Consider the following 25,389-nt stretch of genomic DNA (forward strand, 5'->3'; position numbering starts at 1 on the left):
TTGAATTGCAAAACAATCTACTTACACATAACAGGGGGAACGGGGCTATAACCCTTAAAAATTGTTCGAATGGGATAAAACTTGCAAAATTTAATCTCCCGAACGTCCTGAAAACGGAAAAAAAATTAAAATGTCTTTCTATCCCTATTTTGCAGGAACAAATAAGGCACATTCCCGCATAAAATCCTATGGTTCAGCTCTTGGGTCAAGGCTAGAAGTAGTTAGGCGATTGGAACGGAACTTACAGGATTTATATAGTTCATCACCATGCAGGCACGTAGCCAATGGGGATTCCGGAGAGTCCGGGCCCCCCTTCGAAACCAGAAATGAAAAATTAAGGAAGGATGAAACAAAAAGAAACGAGGAAAAGAAGAATTAGCGTTAAAAATAAGAAAGCTATAGCAAGCTTTTAGTTACTCTTTCTTGTGAGAAAATTTGTATTACTTGCAATACATGTTGGCGAATGAGCGAGATATCCTAAAAAAATCAGGGAATTTGAAATTTCTAGAAAATTTATGGAATTCTAAAAATTTTTATTACTAGTCAGGGAAACTTCAAGCTTTAAAAAACAGTGCCGCTCTGTAACAGTGTGGAAATTTTTTAAAATAATTTTTCGTCACCACTTCTCTGCAGTATCGAACATATTATTTCAGAAACAATTTGCTATTGCTCCTTTAACCTGCCAGTAAGAGCAGACACTAATTGACGGAATAATAAAAACAAAAAGGTTATGTGGAAAGAAACTTATGTTAACATTTGATTCAACAGGAAAAGGAAATCAGATATTGTAAAATCTTTTTCAATGCCTTTTTATATTCTTTTATTCGAAATTTCTTCATAGTTTGTTATTAAAATACTTATTAACATGTCCTCATTTTATTCTCCTAACAAACCAACATATGTTGCCAGTAAAGTAGTTTAGATTGATCGACGTCCTGGGCCTTCAGTACTTCATGCCTCCCCCCACTCATTACGAAATCCTGACTAAACGAACCAACATATATTCCAGTAAAATAGTTTAGAGTGCTCGAGCCTTTGATGTTATGACCACAGTATATTATGTCGCAGACGCCCCCCTTTCCGGAATACTGGCCACGTGCCTGAACCATGTAATTAAAACCCGAAAAATAACATTTTTATGCACACATACAAGGGAGGACTGGGGCATGTTTTCTTGTATTTCTATGTTTTATATCCTTTATATTTTCTGTTATTTTTATTTTGAAATTGCGTCCGGGTTATATGTTTTTTTTGCACCGCAGGACAAATCAAACCTGTTCCATGACGGTAGTTGCTTATCAAGGAAAATATTTATTACGTTTATTTAAAAAAAATAATTAATTGTATGGAATAGTTGGTTGTAATAACGGCAATGATTTATTTTTTGAAAAAGTAAATGCCGAAGGGTATGCGTAATGGTTGGATGCAACGTCAGCACATTATTGAGCAACGTAAAGAAAAGTAAACAATATGGTGAGGTTGTCATGTGTTTTTCATTTGCTTTGAGTTAGCCATTAACGTCATCTATTCATAATAGTTGTAAATAAAATGATCCTTATATAAATATACAGATGGTGATCAGAAAAATGGAAACACTTGAACGAAATTGCAACTTACCAGATTAATATGGTGTCGGGCCACCTTTCGCCTTCAGAACAGCCTTGATGCGACGTGGGATGGAGGCATAGAGGTCGTGAATGGTAGCAAGTGGAATTTTACACCATTCCTTGTGCAGAGCATCGGCCAGTTCTGTGAGAGAGGATGGAGGTGGAAATCATTGCCGGAGTCGTGTTTCCAAGACGGACCACAGATGTTCAATTATGTTGAGATCTGGCGATTGAGCGGGCCCGGGGAGGTGTTGAACTTCATCCCGATGTTCTTCAAACCACGCTGTAACAACGCCAGCTGTGTGAATGGGTGCATTATCATCCTGGAAGATGGCGTCATTGTTCGGAAACAACATCCGGACCATAGGATGCAAGTGGTCTCCTAAAATTGCGACATAATCGTTGGCAGTGATTCTTCCGCTAAGTGTGACCACAGGACCCAATGAAAATTATGATATGGCGGCCACAGCATCACCGAGCCACCGCCATGTTTCACAGTTGGACGGAGACACTGCAGATCATAAGCTTCTTTGATCACGGCCCGTGGTTGGGAATAGAGTGAAGGATGACTCATCCGACCATATCACGCGTTTCCAGTCCTCAACGGTCCAAGTTGCATGGTCGCGGCACCATTTGCGGCGTGCGAAAGCGTTATGGTCCCTGATGAGCGGTTTGGGCCGTGCAACACGACCCCTTAAGTTTATTTCATGTAATTCGCGGCGGACTGGGATTGTCGAAACAGGGTGGGGGAGGTGCTGATTGAGTTCCTCCGTCACTTGCTCCGCAGTGGCACGACGGTTCTGCGTGACAATGCGCTTTAATACCCGGCGTGACCTGTCACTCATGATTTTCTTTCGCCCACTGTTCTGCCTTCCCCGATGTGGTTTTTCCGTGTGTTGTGTAGGCCGTCATCACCTTCGACACTGTCCCACGCGACACACCTAACACAGTAGCCACTGCCGTCACACTCACTCCACATAACCGCGCACCAACAATTTGCCCTCTTTGAAAATCTGAGAGGTCTCCCATTTTACACTACCTCCGTCTGCTGCAGCCACTGGACACTGCTGTTCCACTGCGTCTGACGTAGTATGGAGACCGACCTAACACACCACCACCAGCGGTCCGACGCTGCGGGCGCTACGACACCACTGCCAACCCATACATCTGACGTGTTGCCAACTACAGGTGTTTCCATTTTTCTGATCACCATCTGTATGTAGTTGGAGTTGGTTGGTTTGTTATTTCGTGAGGTTGAAAAAAAAAACTCACAGATGACTCGAAAGCTATATATTGCCCACACGTGAGAGAATTTGCTAGTATTTAATAAAATTTTTCACGTTGTTTGCTAGCTGATCGAGCAGTCTAGAGTATTAGGGAGATAATTGTAAGACCTATTCATCACAGGTTCGAAGTAATCGTAAAATTTATTAGCCGCAGGTTCGAAGTCTGATTAGTGCACTGGTATTATGAATTGTCCTTTCCCTATTACCTTCATTATGATTGTTTATTTATCATCACATTCTTTAGTGTAAGTATAAGAACAATAGGAAAAACTTATCTTAATCTTTGTACAATAGCTTGGGGTGAATATGCTGTTATTGTTATGTAGTTTCACAACTAACTAACCAAACTCACTAAAAACTAGGAAAATGTTGGATATTAATCTTAGGAATATATTCAGTAAACTTTATTATTATTTTGTTCCCATCATATACTATCCAAATGCTGTTAATCATTGTTAGTCGTCAAAACTTATTTGCCTTACTATAACATAATAGCCGAACACTAACTCCCTTGTATAATCTCTTTTAATTACTTACTTATCTATATCTATAATTATAGTCTTTTACAACAAGAGGCTGGATCCAAAAGAAACCGGATTGAAAGTGCACGGTCGTTACTAGGCGTAGTAAAGGGTTCTTTTCGCTAGATGATCTAGTAAGAGACTATACCCAATAAGTAGTCCAAATGTCGTCTGCGTAGGAAGTTAACGTTTGATGGCAGTGCTGTTTTTCTCAACTGTTTTCGTTTGCCACCTACGAAATCGTTATGGCAGATTTAAAGGAACAAAGAGTGTATTTGAATTTTTGCTTGAAAAATCGGGTAACGGAAGCTTAACAAATGCTTTAACAGGCTCTAAGAAAAAAAAATGATATGAGCCACACAAAAGTTTTAGTGTTTTGGGCTCTTAAACGTGATGAGATAGGTGTTGAACATTATGCTCGTTCTGGGTTCCCTTCATCATCTCAAACATTATAAAGAAAACACCTAAAAATCAACTAGGATCGCCGTTTCATGATCGACGAAATTTTAGAACAGACAAGAATGAATTGAAGCTCGTACCAGCGGATTTTGACTGAGGATTCGCAAATGAGACGTTTTGCCGCTAAGTTTGTTCCTCGTCTGCTCACACACGACAAATAAGTATTCGTCTGAATTTGAGCCAGGTCTTGAAAAATCAGATTAAAATTGACTCAAATTGTTTGACCTAGGTCTTACAGGTGATGAGAGTTGGTGTTACGGATATGATCCCGAAACCAAGCAAGCATCCAGATAGAGGAAGATCACCGGTTCCCCCAGACTAAAAGAAAAAGAATTACAAGTGAGGTCGAATTGTTAAGATGGTTATCATTGTTTCTTGTTTTTTATATTCATGGAATTGTGGACCGGGAATTTGCCCCGCCCCTGGTCGGACTCTTAATCAGTACTTCGTTTTAAGACGTTCGTGAGAAGATTGCGGAGGAAACGCCCGGAACTCGGACGTTAAGGTGACTGGCTCCTTCATCATGACAACGTCCCCGCTCACACGACCCTTCTCAGAAGTAGACTATCGTTTCCCACCCTCCCTATTGGCCATAACATCCCCGTGCGTTATTTTTCTGATCTCAAGAATGAAAAAGAACTAATAGAGAAGCGTTTCGGTGATGTGGAAACTGTAGAAGGAACTTCGTAAAGAGCAGTGGACAATATCAAAGTTGAAGACTTCCAGAGGGGAAACAAAACTAAAGGTGTCTTGCATCTAATGGAGAGTACTTTGAAGTAGAATGAAAGAATTTTGTAGGAAAATTCATAAATTACTTTTTTTTAAGAAGAAAAGTCCGGTTCCGTTTGGGTACCCTCGTATATTTCACCGATAATCTGTATAATTCTTAATCTTCCTATCTCATGTCCATAACTAACTAAGTCTATGGTCTGTGGAACCCGGAGGTTCAATGCTGAATTCATAAAAGCTCTCCATTGACTTCTGTACTTAGCCAACTGTATCCAGTTTCTACTTTCTATTTCTACTTCTGCGAGAATCATCCTAATATTGTCCTCCCATCTGAGCCTAAGTCTGCCTAATGGTCTTTTTCTGATTGGGTTTCCAGTTAAAAATTTGAAAGTATTTTTACTTTCTTCTGTTCTGGCTATGTACCCTCCTAGCCCTCCTAGACGAGCATAGCTGAACCTCCTAGACTTAATACACATAACAATGTTAAGTAATCGGTATAAACTATGCAGTTCCGTATTAAGAAGTTTCCACCGTTCTTCATTCCCGTCCCTTTTGGGACCGAATACTCGCATTAGGGTTTTATTTTCAAATAATTTCAGTCTGTGTTCTTTCCCCAAAGTAAGCAATTGCACAGCACAACAGGAATAATTATAGTTTTATAAATATTGTAAGCTTCAAATTCTTCGAGAGGATTCGCGAAGACAAACAATTTTGGACTTAATAATAACACACATTTCCTGCTTTCAGTCGGCATTTGATTTCATTGTGTCTATAGTTTTGGTCTGTTAATGTTGATCGCACATATTTGAAAATATCCACATTATCAAAAGTATTATTTAACACTTATAATATATCCATAATTTGCAGCATTACAGTCACGGCGAACTTTAATGTATTTAGTCTTCTCTGCATTAATTTCTATATCTATATTTCTGTGTGAGTTTAGTAACCCTCTGCATTTCTTTTTAAGGTCCTCATATCAGATTTACATAATCTCCAATGATTTCATCTGGTTATGTAGCCTATCTTGCTATCAAAATGTTTGAGAGGATTTTATTGGACGTTGACAAAAGTCAGATGCTTCAATTACTGCCCAACATGATTTTTACCTCCGGGAAAGTAATAGGTGATTCTGAAGATTTTCGTGCATAGGAAACGAAGATTGGTAATATATTTTGCACATCACGTCACACATCTGAGATATTGCATGAAATATATTTCGCTCACACATGTAATATATTGAAATGAAGAACGTAAAGTAAGCCCAGTTAACCGTCAAGAATTGAAGAGTGGAAGTTTAAAATACTTTGCCATAAGGACATTGAGCCTCTCAGAGCCCTCTTACCTCTTTTTTTTTTCAAATAGATTAAAATTATGCAGTGTTGCCTACAATGTTAACAATAATGTCACTAAAGGTACTGCGAAAAGTCGCTAGAAACTTTAATTGTAATGGAAATAATACTGTTTTATTCTCTATACGACATTTCGAAAGTCGCTAAGCTAAATCCTTAGTTCAACAATGGTAATTGAAACACATCTTGTCTCTGCAATATATTATCAAATAGATAGATTTAGCGACAAAGTCCATAAATTGCCAACATTAATTGTAAGTCCTTTAGGTTATAAAATTTCATTTATTTCGTTACTCGCGCCGCATATCACTATGTATTTTCGTTCCTATAGTCCATCGATGATTCAAAGTGAGAAAACCTATGCCCCATCGTGATATCGTGCTCTTTCCTTGCAAAAAAAAAAAAAAATCCTATGGGAGGTGTCAGAAGTCAGAGTTCTTGACAAGATCTCTTTAACGCGTGGCAGTGTTTTGTTGACAAAATCTCTTCGCTCCTAATTGTTTAAACGGGTTTGAAATTCCTGTATTTTAGAAATCAAGTGACTTATTGGTTCAAAATGAAACTAGTTGTTTCATCCGCCAAACGCGCACTAATCATCCTCATAATTTTTATGTGTGTGGTAATTTACACCCAAACCACAAAGGAAGAAAATATATAACATTGCAAAACTTGCTTATTCCTTGTACTTCGGTTGTTGATTGGTGACCAGGAAAAGCCATGGATGGTATCCTAATCAGTGTTGCATAACTTGTACAACAAATCTTAGTTTGGGATTATATGAGAAACTAAAGGCCGTGCTGTTTCCTGTAGCGATGGTATGGAGGATACCAACATACAACATTAATGACTGTTACTTCTACAAGATCTCCGGCATGTCTAGAAAAAGTTAACACGTCATCCAGTATCCTGATATTTCTTCGGCCATACGACCTGTGCCTTCACAGTGACAATTTACCAATAATAGTACCCCCTGACACATGTACAGTGGAAGAAGATGACTGGAATAAACCTGACGTTTCACCGGAGCCATTGGCTTCTACGTCAAAATATCTGGACTATATACCAGTACATGCTGACAGTGATATACATTTAATAGAGCAGGAAGACTTAAATGATTTAGCACGTGACTTGTCGAAAGAAGAATTCGAACTTCTAGGTTCTAAACTACAGCAATGGAAATTGCTAGCTCCTGGCACAAAAATTTCTGAGTTTCAAGACACACATCAATCTTTTGCCCCTTATTTTGCTATGGAGGAGAATATGTGTTTCTGTACAGACGTTACTGGTTTGATGAACAAAATATTCGTGACCATGTAACAATCTGTATCGAAACGTTTTAAAATACGTATGATATAATAGGATATAGATTATGCGACAAAGTTTCCGGGCTATTTCTCTGCTTCTATTAAACCGATCTGTTTCAAATTTGGGGGACATAACTAGACAGCTCTAGAAAAACACTCTTAATATTTTCTGTAAATCGGTTAAATAGGGGCTGAGAAATATCCCGAAAAGTGTGTCGGATAATCGGAGTAGTATTGTATATAATAGTAAGTATGTTCATATCTTTTGAACCTAACATGACAGGGCATTCTTATGGTGAATTTCGAAATCAGCATGACCGTTTCCTTAAGAATCACCTACAGTATTTTAATCGCGGAGGTATAAAAAAAGTTTTTATTTGTTGGACAGTGTAATACAATTAGTTTTGTCAACTTTCTTGTGAATTGGAACAATGACGGATTCTTTCCATCCTTGTGGTTATTGCTCTGTTCCAAATGAGGAAAAGCAGTTTGTTTCTCTCGTTTCACAACTTTGTCTTTTTCAGTAAAATTAGCTTAGGAGAAATTTCTTTTACACCGAAAACTTGTGTTTGTTTCAATTCTTTATAGCAATTTCTATTTTGTTCGTATAGGCTCTCAAATATAAGGTTCTGCTGTATGCATTTCACTTTCTCCACGTACAGTATTTTGTTTCTTTCCATCATTGTGGTAATTGCTCTTTGTTCCAGATGAGGAAAAGGAGTTTGTGTCTCTCGTTTCACAACTTTTCTATTTTGTTCGTATAGGCTCTGGAATATAACGTTCTTCTGTATGCATTTCGCTTTTTACACGTACATTATTTCTTAGCTGCGTGTTAAACAAATCGTGAAAGAAATAGGCATTACCATTTACTAAAAATACTGTCTGTTTCCATGATTGTGCCTTCCGCTTTCTTTAATGTATACGCGCGAGGCTGATATAGCCTTTCTTAAATTCGTTGATAACATTATAGGCCTATATGCCCCGAATATTTTTGTTTTTACTGTTATCTTCATTTAAGCTTTAAGAAAATAGGTTTCTTTGTTTTAAAAAGTTTTTGAAGCTTTCCGCCTGATGTCAAGGAAATTTTGTGTAATTCTATGGTGAAGGTAATAAAAGAGAGTCTATCATTAACAATTCAAAGCGTTTAATTGCTGATATTATTAGTTTGTGAGCGAAAAACTCTGTTCCTAGTTGGTGATTTTTTTTAGTTCCTTCTCAATAAAAAAACAAACTTTCCGGTCTGCATTACTCTCTTTCATTCTTACCTAACTTTCTGAACTCCTCTATAGTCCTATATTTCTCTCCCTTATTACGGAGTTTAATGTGCTTGCTCGATAAAGACTTCTTATATTCCATGTTTTAAATTTCATTTCCATTTTACTTTGCTAAAATATCAGTCTTGGTCCGAGACTTCTGTGAATGTTTCTGAATGAGCTTGCTTTTTTTCTTTTTTTCTTTTTTTTTAAAGGATGAGATTGTTAGCTTCACACCAAATTCCCAAGCTAGAGAACCACCCGTTATTGTCTATTCACGACTGTTTATTCAATATAGTTGAAGCTAACCTCTATATCTAGAAATCTCCTTGACCACAACCTGAGGACATGCCATGATGTGGTGACAGAAACTCACATTATACGACTTCCAAGACATCTAAACTCAGTATGTTCAATATAACACAAATCTTGTTTATCTTGAGTCCCACAGACTGGCTGATTCCGCATTGCTATGTAACACTTCAAACCAACAGCCATTTCCAAGAGGGAAGTAACTTCCCTTTCAAGAGGGGAAAAAGCAAACAATTGGACACCAATAACGTTTTCTTTTTATTGGCACATTTTCAGAAATTATGACAATGATTATTTTAAATTTCCAAGAGGCAAGTGGCAAGTTCTATACAGTTGGAATGAAACATTTAAATTCTATCATCTTGAAAATGAAAATATCAATACTGTAACAGTCGATGCTAGAGACGTGGTCCTGTAAACAAGCTTTTCCGGGGCTGATATAGTATGATAGGGGTTGCTGACCTGTACTATGAGGATTAGTTTTTGACAATAGTGTGAGCAATAGTTAAACCTCAATCGTGACTCAAAGCTCGCGTTGATGGTAGATCTTCTCTTTCATAACTTCAGTGTTACGTAAGGTGTACGTAAAGTGTTACGGTGTAACCATGGTATTAAGTAATATAAGAACTTAAACTGTTACTGTACTTAACCCGTAGCTGGATTTAAAAATAATACCATATATTAATTCTATTGCATTATTATAATGTAAGCAGCATTTGCATAAAGAAACTTAAACATATTTGTCTTTACAAATTTTCTTTATTATTTTAGTTTTGTGAACCAGAGAAAGTAAAAGAGAGAGCTGCGTGTTCTACGGAGAGAGGGGATAATGGTGCTATGTTTTCGTTTCTTTCTACAACTTTCGGGCTGTGTGTACGAGTAGAAGGGAGTAGTGAGTGCAATTTGCAAGATCAACGTTTAATCAGAGAGTCGGAGGCAGACCATAAGTTTCTCCTTGCCTTTTCGCTCTGAAGGCTTAACTCCTTCCAGAGAAAGAGAGCGAGAATGTGATGGAAGGAAAAGAACGAAGAGGGTGCACTGATGAAATTGCATTCCAGTGCAAGAGGCGTAAGGGGCATCACTTCCGCCGACTGCTTCGGGAAGCAACAGATACTGAACGAACACCCCCTTTCCCCCCTTTTGCTTTAAGCCAAAACGCCCCCTTAAGAAGACAGCGCTGCGCAAAGAGCCCGTGTTGGTATTTCGCCACGCTTCTCTTTGGCTAGCGACAAAACCCGTAACAATCTTCCTCTCCCTCTCCCTCTCTCTCAAAAACCGTATCCTTCACAAAGTTTCTCCGACACATACTCTCCAGCGCAGTAGGTTTTCTCTACTTTACCCCCTTCCTGCTTCCCCCTTCCCTATTCTCGTATTCACTCACTCGATCACTTGGTCTTCTTAGTACCACGCACGCTCCACTAGGGGGAGTCCCCGTGCCGAATCGTCATTCTCTCTCTGTGTATGTATTTTGCGCCTCGCGAGTGCAACACAAGAGCAAGAGTGTGCGAGCTAGCTTTTCGCATGTAACAACTGTTACGAGACACACAGAGTTGGTAGTAGATTCCCCTTCTACGGCTGTTCATATCGTAACGTTTTGGGCGGGCGAGCGGACACGCAGTGATTCTAATCATAACGCTCAGCTTTTATATATACACAAAAGAAAAGAAAAAAAGTATCCGGAAACGTTTTTTAAACACATCTCTACAACAACAATAATAAATATTTAGAAATAAAAAAATATAAGTAAGGATGGTGTCACAGTGGAAATTTGTGGACAGTGATAATAATAATAATAGTATTTCATGTGGTGATTGACTCAAAAGTCAATGAGAGTAGTGAGTTAAAAAAAAGTTTTCTAGCGGGTTTTTTGAAAAGAATAAAATAAAATAAAATAAACAGATATAATTTATTTATACTACGCGAAAAGCACAAAAGAAATCTTATAAATATCTTTTCCTGAAAGGCAATGAAAACAGAACGAAATTTTCAAGGTAAGATTAGGTTTATATTTACTTAATTTTAACTATATTGATTAAATGTAATGTTATGTTATTAATTACTTATTTGACTTTATCTACATACTTACGAGATCGAAATTCATTGACACTGCGACGAATTTTTATTCTCCCCTCCCGAAAAGCATTGAAAAAAGCTTTAACATTTTTAAAAGGAAAGAACCAATGTTTTTAGAGAAGTTTCTCATTCTTTCATAAATATCTTTGTAAGGTAATTGCACAATTTTAAACTTTGATGATTTATGCTCATATATTATGAGAATATAGAACTTATTTATATAATACGTATGCTAACTTACGTATATTGTTAAGTACCAAATATCAGCAAAGGAACTGCGTTGGGCAAAAATTTAAAATTATGTTTTATTATTTTAAAACATTTGTTGAAGAAATTAAATACAAAGTTCAACAATCTTCCTTTTTTAATTTACACAACTCAAACATTTTTTTATTTGATTTACAGCTCGCTCCAAGTAATCTTTAATAAATTTCTTCATGCAATTTATTTTTTATTGTATTACTTCAAGTCTCCTTTGTAGACGTTAAATGTCACTACCGTCTCAACTTAGATTTAACTTTAAACAATTTTTGAAGGTAACAATATTGTGATTATATTTCATCTCAAAATACTCTATACTCTAACTGTAAAGCTTTATAGACTGCCTATACATTGAAGCCTACTAATAGTGTTTCATTTGTTTCATTTTTGCTTCTTATACTTAAGTTTAGCAAACAAATTTATAACGACTTCCGAGTTTTTCCACTCATCGGAAGTAGTTTTACAAAAGTAAATATTGTTTCTACTCACTTTATTTTGAAAAATATCGTGAGTCTTAATTGTGTCTACGTGTTTTATATAAAAATATTCTTTAACTTAGTATATGACCAAGTGGCTTGCATTTCCAATTTCTGTTGGGAACGTTGAGATTCGATTCCACGTTTTTGAGATATCGCATTGTGATGTAGTCCACGTTCTATGAAGCTGAAAAGAGTAAAGAAACTTCAAACTGAATATTTATTTGCTATTTCGTTTTTATAATTTTAATAAAACATAAAAAGGAAATAAAAATAAGCATTCAAAATAATTTCTTCTATAAAAGGCATTTACTTCTATAAAGCTATTTTCATTAGTTTACAAACAATGAGCCAATAAGTTAAGCCTTACAGTTTTCGGATGAGCAAACTGGATCTTTAGTAACATTGAAATACTGTCATTTGTTTCATTCTTTTATTGCTGTAGCTTTTGCTTTTAAACAAAAAAATTAAACACCACATAACAGTGAGTCACAATTTAACCATATTTGGAGAAAATTTAATCTCTGTTATTTTTTAAAATTTAAATGATAGAAATTAACTATGTTATGGTCGTCATGTATATATTCTATACACAAATCTTGTTGAAAATTCCTTTACAATTAAATTTTGGTTCCTAGCAATTATTATCTGACATTAGTAAACTAAGTGGATGGATAAAATAATAATAAAATTTTATATTAATTTGAGTATCACTAGCCCGTCAAAGAAATAGGAGAATACATAAATCAAAATTTAGCAACGTAACATATAGTTCAATTGTTCGAATTTCTAAACAATAGAAGAAAAATACTATTACCCAACCTCTATTAGTTTTACTTCATAATATTAAGCTGCGTTGAATATGCATTGAAATTCAAACAAAAATAATTTCTGAATTCACAGAAATACACTCTTATAATCTATCTCCAAAATTTTGAATATCTGAAAAACTAGGGAAAATTTCCTCCTAGTTGTGCAAAAACAAGTACTTTCAATAAAGAAATCAAGAGTCTACTTTAACAACATCATCACAATTAGGTATTATGATTTTAATTACACGAGTAATACCAAAATTGTACAAATTTAATTTCTAAAAATTACGAGGAAGAAAATAGTTGCAATATTTTGATAAAAACAGTTTTAGTAAAGTATTTTCATAGAAGATCGAAATTTACTTTTCCATTTCACTAATAAATAAAATAAAATAAAATAAAATAAAATAGGAGATTATTAACATCCAACTTTTCTGAATGGTTTTCAAAAATAAATCCCATCGTTTTGAATTAAAATATTAAGAGAAAAAAACAATTCCATTTTTTAAACCATGTCTCATACTAATTTGATTGAATACATACACCGTAAAAAGAACATGAACGTTGAATGTTATATGCAAATATTTAAGAGAAATATAAAACAGTTATTTCTAGAAAAGTAATTTCTTTAGTATGGAATTTCCCATATTTATATTTCAGTCAGAATTTGGATCCATTATTTCATGATTTAGGAAATCTACCGTAATGTCTTATGTTACTGAGCTACTTAGAAATATGAAAATTTCCAATCGAAAATCAGACACTTTCACTAAGTTTAAAATTACATATTCTATACTTCATAGAGAGAAATTCATGATGGAGTTGTATTTTTTATTTATTTTGGTAAAAAGTCAAAAAATTCTTATGAAATGCTATGTGAAGGGTATCGAATTCGGGAAATCATTTCTTGTGGGCAAATTAGGGAAAATCATTCGATGACACTAATGATTTTCATGAAACGAGTTTAATCGGGCATATTTGGTAGCAAGATATTCATAAACAGTAAGTTTATTATTTTGTTAATTGCCTCACCGAACAAAGTTAGACTTTCTAAATATTTTAAATTTGAAGTGCCATTCAAGAAGCCAACATTGTTGAATCAACTCATTACAAACATGTATAAAGCAGTATTAATTTCTGATGCTATATATGCTAATTTTTTTTAAAAAAAATACGATAATTATCAAATTAGATGTCATTATTTTTTAATTAATGCTAAAATAAGATTATATCAAGGACATTTTCCTGACTTAACAGATTTAAAATGAGGTTTCAATAGATTTCTCTCTTTTTTGCCCAATTTCCATAATAACAGGAAATAGTATAATATAAAAATATAGAAGTGTATGATACTTACAAAGAAGTATGTATCAATTAGAACAATGCTAGAAGGAAACAGATGAGTAAGTGCAATAACGGTAAACAATACACCAAGAATAACTATTTCTTTCACAGAACATTCTAAGTACTAGACTGCTATGCTATTTGAATATTTTATCATCAATTTGTGTATTTCATAATTTTGAAAATTGTTAAAATGAAAGAGGATAATCTATTGCGACTTTCATTTCTTGTGACAAAATTGTGAGTAGTAACGTTTGAATATTCTAAGATGATAATCACGATATTTGAATCCTGATGCCAAATTTCCTTTTCGTCTTACTAGTCACATCAGATGCTACAGAAAGTCATGATCCTGAAAAAAATATCACATTACAATACGGTTTTATTTTAAATATATATTACATAAATTCTACTAAAGACGATAAGAAATATCACACAAAACTTACATTTATGAATGAATAGGCTTGCGTTTACAACAGTGATTAAGATTATATTAATTAATACTTTTTCCTAGATGTTTATGCAATGCTTAATGGTTAAATGTTTTGTGGTTTGCATATTAGCGTTACGCAAAATGCACATATATGAATGAATGGCATATAAGTATATACCGTTATCTGTGAAAATGCCAACACATTGACTTCATTAACGAACTTAGTCAAGATAAGAAGTCTAGCGATTTGTTGAAAAAAGAAAAACAGAATTCATAAAATGAAAATGAAATTAAATGTCTGTTTAACGTCCTCCACAATTATTCCCTTTAGGCTAAGGAAGATTGATGGTTAAGGCAAGTGAATTCTAATGAAAGAATTGGTGGAATGATTGTGGGAGGAAACAGTGGTATCCGAAAAAAAACACGAACATTATCCACCATGAATTTACTTGGCCTGGGATCAAACCAGGAATCCCACGCATTCTACCACTGAGCCACCGTGTCCCGAAAATAGAATTCAAAACTTTTATTATCTTGATGTATATACTATTTTACTCTGATTGAAAGCTGTGTATCAATTTCCTTAATATCAGATACAAACATTGTTTGAAAGTTAACAATATTAATTCCAAATTAATTTTGTCAATAACATATTATCGTGAATTAACAGAAGATGTAAATTAGTCCTGCTTGTTAATTAAATTGCTGATTACCACAATATATTTCACACTAAAGAGCTGGTAACCAAAATTTATTTTAATTTAGTCATGTGTTATATTAGCTTCAAGATCAATTTACTTGTTTCATAAATTGATTCTTCTTATTCGTTGAATTAAATTTTAATCATAACTAGAGCAAAATTACAGAGTAAGAGATACAGTGACATATTTTCATATGTCACAGTTTCAAATTCTTTACACGTCTCTATTTTATTTCGTATTATGTTATATAGGTGATATTGCGTTAAGCTGCACATAAGCACACAGCTTAAAAATAATCCTACATCTAAATATGCTTATCCTTCATTCTAACGAGCACTTTGAAGTTAGCTTTTGGTTCTAGCTCAAAATAACCTATAATAAAACAAACATTTTACATTTTAAAAATACTGTACTTTTTATTTCTTGGAATATATTTTGTATTTTTGCCTCTTGGCATTATAATTGATTATCGGATTTCAAACAATTTTTAAATGGAACCAACTTAAATCCAGTAATTTTAATTTGGAAGGAAATTTGAAAAAGTATTCAAGAGATAAGAATTTAAATTCCATGCAACTATGCATATCCCTCGGATCCCAACTAAGCTATATGTTCTTGTTTAATACAGACATGACATTTAAACAAGATAATCAACTGGAAACAAACAAAAACGAAATCCCTGCCCTTCATGAACTTCTGCCGCAACAATTCTAAAAGATATATTAAAATGAACGGCTTATTAATGTATGTAATGAATAAAATAGTTATAACTTACAAGGTTTTGGATTTTAGATTATCAATTTGATTAGCAAATTTCATTACTTGAGACAGTAGGAAGAATATAACAATATTTCCATAAAGAATTTCCGATACTTCTATATTTTAAATTTACCCACTACATTTGTTTACAAACTAAACATTCGGATAGACGAATATCAGGAACTCGTTTGTTAGTTTTGTGAGGTTTTAGACCGTCCTTTTACCACTATGTCTTTGATAGAAAATATATCACGTAAGAGTGCTGCTTGTTTTATTACAACATAGAAATAAAAAAATCTTTAAGAAATTTTCGTACAAAGACAACAACTAAGCTCAATATCACATAGCTCACTATAACATCTTGAACTCTTTCTTGACTACTTGGTTACTGAACGCGTTGTTGTGGGGTAAATCCGGGTTCGACTCCCGGCGGGACCTTATTTGGTTCGAATTTCAAGTTAAGCTGTAGACTCATGTGTTATATAGACTCTGCTGAAAGGTAAGTAAAATTCAAATCAACCAACCAACATATTCATAAGTATTTTATCTTTTTATCATTTGGCTCTATATTTGACATGGTAGCAGCATTATTACTTAAAATTTGGTGATACATCTTATAGCATCGTACAGTTGTGTAATTCAGCATACATAACTAGAGGAAGTTTAGTTCCATCGCTTGTCAACGAACTTTATCACCTAATGATTAAATAAAATATTCACATTTCTTTAAACTTCTACCAAATAAAGGATGTTTGTGAAAAAACCTAAAATATAAAATATATATCATATTCAAACATGTTAAGCTGCAGGTATGACGAAATTACTTGAAAGAACTTTGTAGTAAGATGGCTGCAAATGTACATTTTATTAAAATTGTGTGCTGTATTAGAAACCAGTTGCGCAATGTCTTTAAATTTCGTATTCAGCTACTTGTTGAAGTGCCAATTTTTAGAAAAACATTTTCATACTTCACGTTTAACATTTCAAGTAAATTCCGCTAAATTCCTTACAATTATCGCTGGAATCCTTTTCTGATGTGGCAGAAAATTCTGTCAGAATTCAGAAATTGTTCCTACGCTAATCAACCACGAATAGAGAAGAACCACATGATTAATTGATGAGAGAATCGCGGTCGATCCACACTAGGAGTATGTCAGTATTTGCATGACAATTGTCAGTGTTTACAAACTTAACATATTTTGTGTACCAGCTTGTTAGCAGTTTTTTTTCTTTCTATTCAGGACACCGATAAATTTTAATCCAATTATCCAGTACTACTGTTACTGAAATGTTTTTAAAAAAATCATATATACAACCCCAGAAAGTAATGAAAGTATGAAACTAGCGTTGTGAAGAAACTATAAAATCCACGAAGACAGTAAAGAATAATAAATTCGAGACACCGTGGTCCAAAACAACGTGGCGCTTGTTAAATACAAGACCAAGTTTGACTTCTAGTACTGCCCGTAATCTTGTCCAACCTGTCCATCATATTCTACTCCCAGTATTATTTCGATGATTATACCATTTACATGTTACTTACCTTATACACAGGTCTCATTGCTTTTTAGTAAAAGAATATGCAGTGCAATCGAATTCAATATTTAAATAAATAAATAACATTGCCAGTCGTTGAGGAGTTTCATGATGCAGCATCGAAAACTCTCATCACATTGTGATGAAATTTACACAAGACCACCGCGAAAGGATATAATTTCAAACAAAATACGAATCATCAAACTAGGAGCACTTGTTAGTGTTAGGAGTGAATATACAATCTATACGTATGCAAATTGAATAGAATACCTTTTTTTCTAATTAGTCAAATCAAAACAAAGATATGGATTACATTTAACTTTTATTACTATGAAAATATAGTATTATTAAGTAGATAGGAATAAGCATATCGTGAAATGATCATCCTTTTTCCAGGAATCAAAGTAATTCATGATTTCGCGGCACCAGAAGGTATCAATGATTCGTGAGCTGAATATGCATTATGTTTTAAAAATATCACACGGCAAGACGTACTCTCTAAGGATCATAATCTCACCTCCTAAGGTTGACACCCTCTATATTGAAATCAATGCTACGAAACACTAACAAATTCATTAAAAAAAAACTATGTTCCGCGATCACATAAATCTTGATAATTATATATTCATTTCAAAGAATTTTTTGGTTATAATACATATTTCTACAGAATATCATAAAACCTAATGCAATACTATGACTTTCATAACATGTTTTATTTATTTCTTCAAAATTGAATATATTTATTATGTTAATTAATCATGGCTTAATCGACGAGATTATTCGGAATTTTGTTTTATGAAAACTTTTCATACGGTTCCAACTCTTTCTCCTGAATTTTTTGTAGATCTTATCTCAGTGTGTCACACTAATTCCTAATGCTAAACATTCACGCTAACAGACGTCGCTAGGATATATTAAATTTGCCGCTTTAAACTATTGTGACAATTTAATTGCAAATTAAAAGATTGAATTGTTTCAATGTAATTATTTTAAATCAGAATAAGGACTTCAACAAAATTTAGATTTGAGCATTAATATATACTATTTTATAGTAATATGTTATGATGATTTAATTGCAGTTTAAAACATTGTTTACATGTAATTACTTTATTTCAATTTTAGTTTAGAGTCCCTTTCAGTAGCGAGACTACATGAGACGTGGACCTACAGCTTAACTGAAATCCGAACCACTTGAGCTTCCGACGTCATTCGAGTCGGCGTTTTCTACACTAAAGGCGAGTACGTTAACTGCTTGGCCACGAGGGAGATCTAATGTAATTACTTCAAAACACATACTGTCGGTACTCAACATAAACGCGCTATCGTGTTTATTATTAGAATGAAGGATAGTAACCGTATTTGAGCTTCATCGTGGTCATATGGTTGGAGCAAAACTATGCATCTTTGGAGTGGGAGCTCATGTGGTTCGGATACCACGTTATGCTATAGACTACGTCTAATGTAGTCTTGCTGATGAAAGGGATGGTAAAGTCTAACTGGACAGCCGGCTATATTTAGATTTCAGCGTTAATATTTGTGTAACCTCCCATGTTGGTTGGGGGCCAAATTAAAAAAAGAAAATGAAGAATTTAAATGTTAACAGTTAGAGCTCTTACTTAAGCACAATTATAATTTACTGCGTACAGGGGTCCAAATGCTTGGGTGCAAAAGTGGTAGTATCGTAGCAAGAAACAATATTTCACTAGTCGTTTTCCATTATCAAAAGAAAATACTTTTTCATTGATTTTAGCAAATCTTTATTATAATAATTATTATAATACTTTATTATAATAATTTGTTTGGCGGGGAGAAGGGGGATTGGAATCTCAAACTTGATGGAGCTAAACTCGGGAACTAGAAGTTTGCACAAAAAACTATTTCACAGTGTACTAAGCATCTCAAGGCTAAGTTTAGTCAAAATTGGATAATTTCTGTAGATCGTGTACATTTATACTATTCTTGAATTACAGTAAATAAGTAAGAAAAAAAAAGGAAAACGTTGCCAACAGCCCTCCTTTTAGCATGGCTGGGAAAGCTATAGGGGTGTTGTTAGCAATACAGTTTTTGATTATACATTTTTATGCCATAAATTAGAACCTCAGACTTCTCGCTCTTAGGAAAATCTGGAATTACTTATTAAGTTATTTAACCTTCTGGTACGGGTGCTGGTATGGAAAGTACACCAATGACATCTTTTCTACTTTAATTTACAGATGCCAAAAGGGGACAGGCGCCACCCTTTACCTATTCTATAGGGCAATCCTTCTCAATATATACTGCTATACTAGCTCCAATTTGTTTGGCTCCGTTAATGCGTACTATGCCTCCACTGGAATTGCCGCTGTATGCAAAGCCGGCCTTAAGCCGATTGGACCGTTTGTTCCCAATCGGGCCCCGCGCTAGTGCAGTCTAATGCACTTTCCAGTGCCGTTTTAACAACATGTTAGACCCCGGAGCAAACAAGTGTGTTATGGTCCTTATGATTAAATTTTGCTAGGCCAAGTGGCTATAGTACCGTTAAGATGGTTCTGCTGCTCTCGGTCGTCAAATTCACACAACAACATATTTCAATACAGGTACATCTATGGATTCCACAAGGAAGCGTATGACCTCTCCCTAACAAGTAAATGAATAGTTTGTATTAAGTTTCCGGGCACAAGTAAATATTTTCTGAATTTAATGCTGCAGAAGTTTCTTTATTTTAGTACGTTTACAACTTCTGTTTTTAAAATAGATATTTTGTCTAGCTAGTATTCTGTACACCCCCAACAACCCTAACACTCCCCTTAAAAATTTCCTTACACACATCCCTGGGCATAAAATATTCTTTTCTTTGAGTTTGTGTAAAGATGTATATTATTATTCTGGATGCACGCCCTCTTTTATTTTGAACACCCCACTAAGTAAATGTTCCTGGCTTTCTTCCAGATTATGTTATGTGATACTACCGTGAATACCGAGATGATATCAAGTAAATCAGCCTCAGTGCGATTTCTTTGCATACCCTTTCTCTTTTTATAGCTATATTAAAAATACAAAACCTGAGTACAAACTGTGCCTTCTCCTGCGAAACTTCACCATTCTATTTCTCGTAAAATTCTAACCCAATTTGATTTATTACATGACCCGCTTTGTGTTCAAAAAAATCGAGCGATATACAAGATTACCGACTTCAAGATGGCGGCCATGTTGAGCCAAATAAATGTCTACTTTCTCCCGGTGCCGGTTAATGTGTTTTTGTTTTTCATCTCTTTACCCATTTTACAAATAAAATGAAATTTTCAAACTTGAAACACATTGTTTTGGCTTATTCAGACCAATCAGTATTTTGGCCATTGCGACCGTCTTTGTGGACGGAAATACTTGAAATTTTGCTTACACCCGTTTCTTGATATTCCCCACTTCTCTGCCGAGTGTGGTTAAGAAACTAGATTTCGACATCGAAAGGTTTACTTGAAAGAGATGAAAACTATGAAATACTGGTACAGTACCTTCTTGAAACATTGCTAGCACAAGGGTGAAATATGTATTTTAAATTAATTTACTGTCCTCATTTCCATTTGAGTTATTCCTCTGAAAAATTAGCTGCTATAAGCAATGAATAGAGTGAGCGTTTTTACCAGAACATTTTGCAGATGGAAAAATGTTATAAAGGAAAATGGGTATAACAACTAGACCAGCATGGAGAGCGCAATATATATAATAGCTTGTATAAACCTTGGTGCAAGTTAATTGCAAACCTGGAGCCCCGCAAAATGTTTCCAATCGGCCCCGCATCATGTAAGGCGGCCCTGGCTGTATGTACGTAATATATATGAAACATATAAGCATTAATTAATATACGATATTTAGTCTACATCATACGTATTAATAAGGTTTGTTATACGTATATAGGATTTCCTTTCGTGTAAAAGAATACATTTTGTCCTTTCTTGCGTTTTATTCTACGTTTGTCATCACTTTGTTTTGTTTGTTTTATATGTCATAACAATGTGGGAAAACATATACACCATTCACAAGTAAAAGTTAATAAAATAAATTAGCACTTTAGTATGCGAAATTACATCAAATTAAAGCTTTTTTTTTTTACAAAATTTTCTAGTGGTGTAAAAAATACACAGCGTCTGTCAGTGAAGATGAAATTATTTTGTCTGAATATCTTATTTTATAAAATAGTCTATTTTGTCGTTTCTTTCCCGTTTCGAACGATGCACTCATGTATTTACTATTTTTTTTTGTGTGTGTGAACTCACATGCAAATTAATACTTCTCAAAAATATATATATCAGAAACTATTAACACAATAGGAAAATGGATTCATTCTGGGAGAAGAGCTCCGAATTCCAGGTATATTCACTTTACTTGTCTGTGTGAAATGGCTGGACGATTGGGACATATTCCGACTATCCTTCCCTCTGTTTGAAATGGATCCCGAGCAACCCAGGTAATCAAAGCAGTTACGAGATGGTAATTGAACTGCCCTCCGAAACGAGCTAACTAACTCAGCAATTAACAAACCCTAGGGACCTCTAGCGGATATAATATCCAAATAAGTAACTCCGCTCATTTGTCTGTTCGCATGCATATACAGGGACGCGTTTGTTCCCGGAAACAAGTTTTAATTAGTGTAATGCATGTTGCATACTGCTTTTCATTTCAGTTTCATATAATACTATATTTTTCACTTTTACATTTTGTATTTTCATTTTAAGATTTTTCAACAATTAGTGGTAAAGTAATTCTCATCAGTTAGAATTCGTATTTTTAAGTTTAATATTTACTAGTACTTAAAACAATACATTATGTTTATGGGCCAATATAATGTAAATAGACAATATAATTTAATATAATAATATACTTGGAAAGTTTCCTTATTGCGGAACAAAATATATTCTCCTTTTATTTTAGTAAACTTCAAACTACCTTAGATAGGGTTACCATATGCTGAAATATCAAAACGTAGACACCCTTATTTCTGGCTAAGTAACCTTCGACACAAGAATGATAAAGTTTTATGTTTTAGTTTCAAATTTACTTTTAAAACATTATAGATGGAAAAGTTTTAATCTTAAAAATTGGACATGTCCACATAAATGCTGACAGGTGGTAACCGTAGCCCAAAGCTCGCGAACCAAGCTCGTTAAAGTACAGTAATGTATTTTTGTTTTAAACAGCAATTAAAATTGAGGGTGTGAGCTCAACAGTGGTCTAACCCACATTTTGTAAAATGAAGAAAAATCAAGTTAAACTTAAACACATGTGTTTTTTTCAATATATATATATATGTACAATGTATGACACATTCAACCACTTGTGGTTGCTTTAGGTATATTGTACAAAAGCACAACGCATGTGTTTAACTTTGACATGATTTTTCTCCATTTTTTTTTTTAAATGTGGATTGGACCAATGTTGCGCTCACCCCCTCAATTTTTTCCGTGACAAAATAAAATTGCTATTTATAGTACAACCCTCCACCTTGAACAAACTTTGAGCCTCCATTTTGATGATCTATAATTCCGGAACCAAAGACCTGATCACCATATTTCGTAGGCATAATAAGCAATAGCGTCATTTTACACTTTGTCAGGAATAAGGGGAGATCGTTCGCCGACATAATAGATTTATGTTTTTATTAGTATATTAGTAAACAGTTTATTGAAAAGTATGTTTTTCTCAAATTCAACGGGCACAATTGCCTCCTACCTTCCCCAAATAACATCCCTGGTACTAAATTCATCAATATCTACGACTATGCTATTTAGGTCAAAATCGGTTAAGTCGATTACCGTATTTATTCGAGTATAAAACTAGTCTTTTCCCCTCAAAATTCGTCATTCAATACATACGGGGACATCTTACATTGTAAGATTAGGCTTTGGAAGTTGAGATCAATGTTTGTACGTTGCGATGTATTTTATACCAATCGTTAAAACGTGTTCCCATTGTTGTGGTCAGTACTATTTTGATTTTAAATTTAATGGTTGCATTTCCGTCCTTGTTACCGTAAAAATGCATGTACCGTAAACTGCCGTATTTGCTTCTATATTTACGGCACTGTATTTTACCAGTATGTTATCTAATGATCATAATTTAGGCAACCAATAGTGGCCATAAGTTTACAATAGGTAATGTTGGCTTTTTTTGCTCTATCTTTACATATTTTATACCAATAAAACAATTTCTAATTTTGATTATTCAGAATTGGTTAAAAAATAAGAATTTTCAAAAAGACTCTTCAAAATAGAGGGTTGTCATTTAGGTACGACAGTACTTTGATTTTTTCTATAGGAAAATTAAATCAAGGACGAATGATACTTAAAGAAAACGTCAATTGTTATGTTTAATAGTAAATAACACAAGTTATAGAAAAATGAATTAAATTTAGGTTACTTCCTTGTATATTGTTTGTTTCTTTGTAATTTTTGTACCCTGTATCAATACCACGAAATACCGTACTATTAGATATGATTTTACAGCTTAAATACAAGACTCTCATCTCATGGTTTATGCTGGGAACTACCTACACAAAAACGCTTATTGAACTTCCGCTTGGTTATATGGTTGGTGTACGTCTCTTACGATTCAGGAGACCCCTTTGATTCTCAGTGAGAGCTCAAAGTAGCGTATGATCTTATCATACCAACTTGGTTAGTACATATTATAATACTTCACTCTACGCAAGGACCACTTGCGGACAGGAAGATGATTGTCAACATTGCCTTACGACGTGTTCCAAGGTTTTACCAACATCTATTACGGATCATATTAGAATATTAGAGTGGGATTCAATCATTTTCAGATACTGTGTTACGAATTCCTGATATTTACTACGTACCGTGTCTTAGGCTAGTTTTAGACGGAAGAATTTATCGTAGCAGATGTGCTGCCAAAAATTTCATATAATATTCTATGGCATCAAAAGTATATGGTGTTTTTAAACGGTAGCATTTTGATAAGCATCTGTCGTGACGTAGCAAACAAATCACTGGAGAACAGCGCAATTATGACTCCGAAATTAAGCGTGAGGTAGCTAAATCTACAGTAGTTGTAACAACAGTTCTCGCCAGTCATATTAAGAAAACGAAAATCACAAAGAAGTATGTTGGCAAAGAACATCCCTACTACAACTCATTTTTGTTTACTACAATTCAATTTCCCACACAAAACAAAGACCATGGATATTTGGCACAAAATCTTTCACTTCTTTTTAACACATCACGGCGCTGCAATCGGACCAGAAATGCTTGGGAAAATGCTACGAAATAGAGCAGGTTCTATCGACAAGAAATGCTATAGGATATGCCATGGCATGGGAAATGCTATAGCATTTGCTACTTTACACGATAGGATATCGATGATACGATTTTTGCTACGAGAAATGCTACGATAAATGCTTCCGTCTAAAACTAGCCTTAAACATAATTCGGTTATTTGGTAGTGTCCTTAAACGGTGTATTATGTCATTAATCATGTCGTTCATACACCACTCAGAAAATTAATACGAATTCTTTTCGTGTCATGAACGTCTAAAATGCCAAAATGTTTCTTATTATTCCTACACTTTTCGCTATTAGTTGAAATATTTTTTTCTCTTCATAATCTTCAGTGGTTTTTCAATCAATTGTAACAGTGTTGAATTTTGTATTGTTGTTAAAAATATTTAAATGATTGAAAATGTGATTCGGATCCTTCATTAAGATGTAGTTCCACATCTCATATAGCCTGAACGGAACGCTAAACTATGAATGAACTAGCTAACCAAAACCACACGTTTCATACACTTTCGTTTTCGAAAAGAACACAAAATGGATTAAAAAATAACGTTTCTTGCTATTTGTTATCGTTTTTGCTCTTTGTAGATCAATGTTGAAACGGAAGCTGTAGTGGATTTCTACCATTTCCGGTTTCAGTAGAAAGTTAAGGATATGAATGAAATATATTATTAGGGCGCTGAATCAATTGCAGAAAATCCTATCTATTCCTTTTATGCTTTATACTGATCTACGTAAAAACCGGAAATTATATATTTCTACCTCTTCCAAATTGAATATATTATCTACCAACGAATTCGGTACCTAAGTCTTGACCTTCTATATTCTGATCAAATATGGTGGAGAGTACATAGTTGTTAAAATTTTTTGTCTTTCAGATGGACAAGCAGACAGGGT

At 34.3% G+C, this 25,389-nt stretch overlaps 1 protein-coding gene across 2 annotated transcripts in view; it reads left to right on the plus strand.

Moving 5' to 3' along the window:
* The first annotated feature begins 10,184 nt into the window (after positions 1-10,184).
* The window catches only part of LOC145675686 (lachesin-like), a 1,025,328-nt gene continuing 1,010,123 nt past the window's right edge, over positions 10,185-25,389 (plus strand). The window contains exon 1 of one of the 2 annotated variants that reach the window (XM_081746292.1): positions 10,185-10,814. The gene's annotated coding sequence lies outside the window, so the exon portion shown is untranslated. The remainder of the gene's footprint in view (positions 10,815-25,389) is intronic. The other variant, XM_081746281.1, reaches the window with a different exon arrangement.

This window comes from Thermobia domestica, chromosome 2, assembly GCF_964235325.1.
Source record: "Thermobia domestica chromosome 2, izTheDome1.hap1.1, whole genome shotgun sequence".
In the NCBI taxonomy this organism is placed as follows: domain Eukaryota; kingdom Metazoa; phylum Arthropoda; class Insecta; order Zygentoma; family Lepismatidae; genus Thermobia; species Thermobia domestica.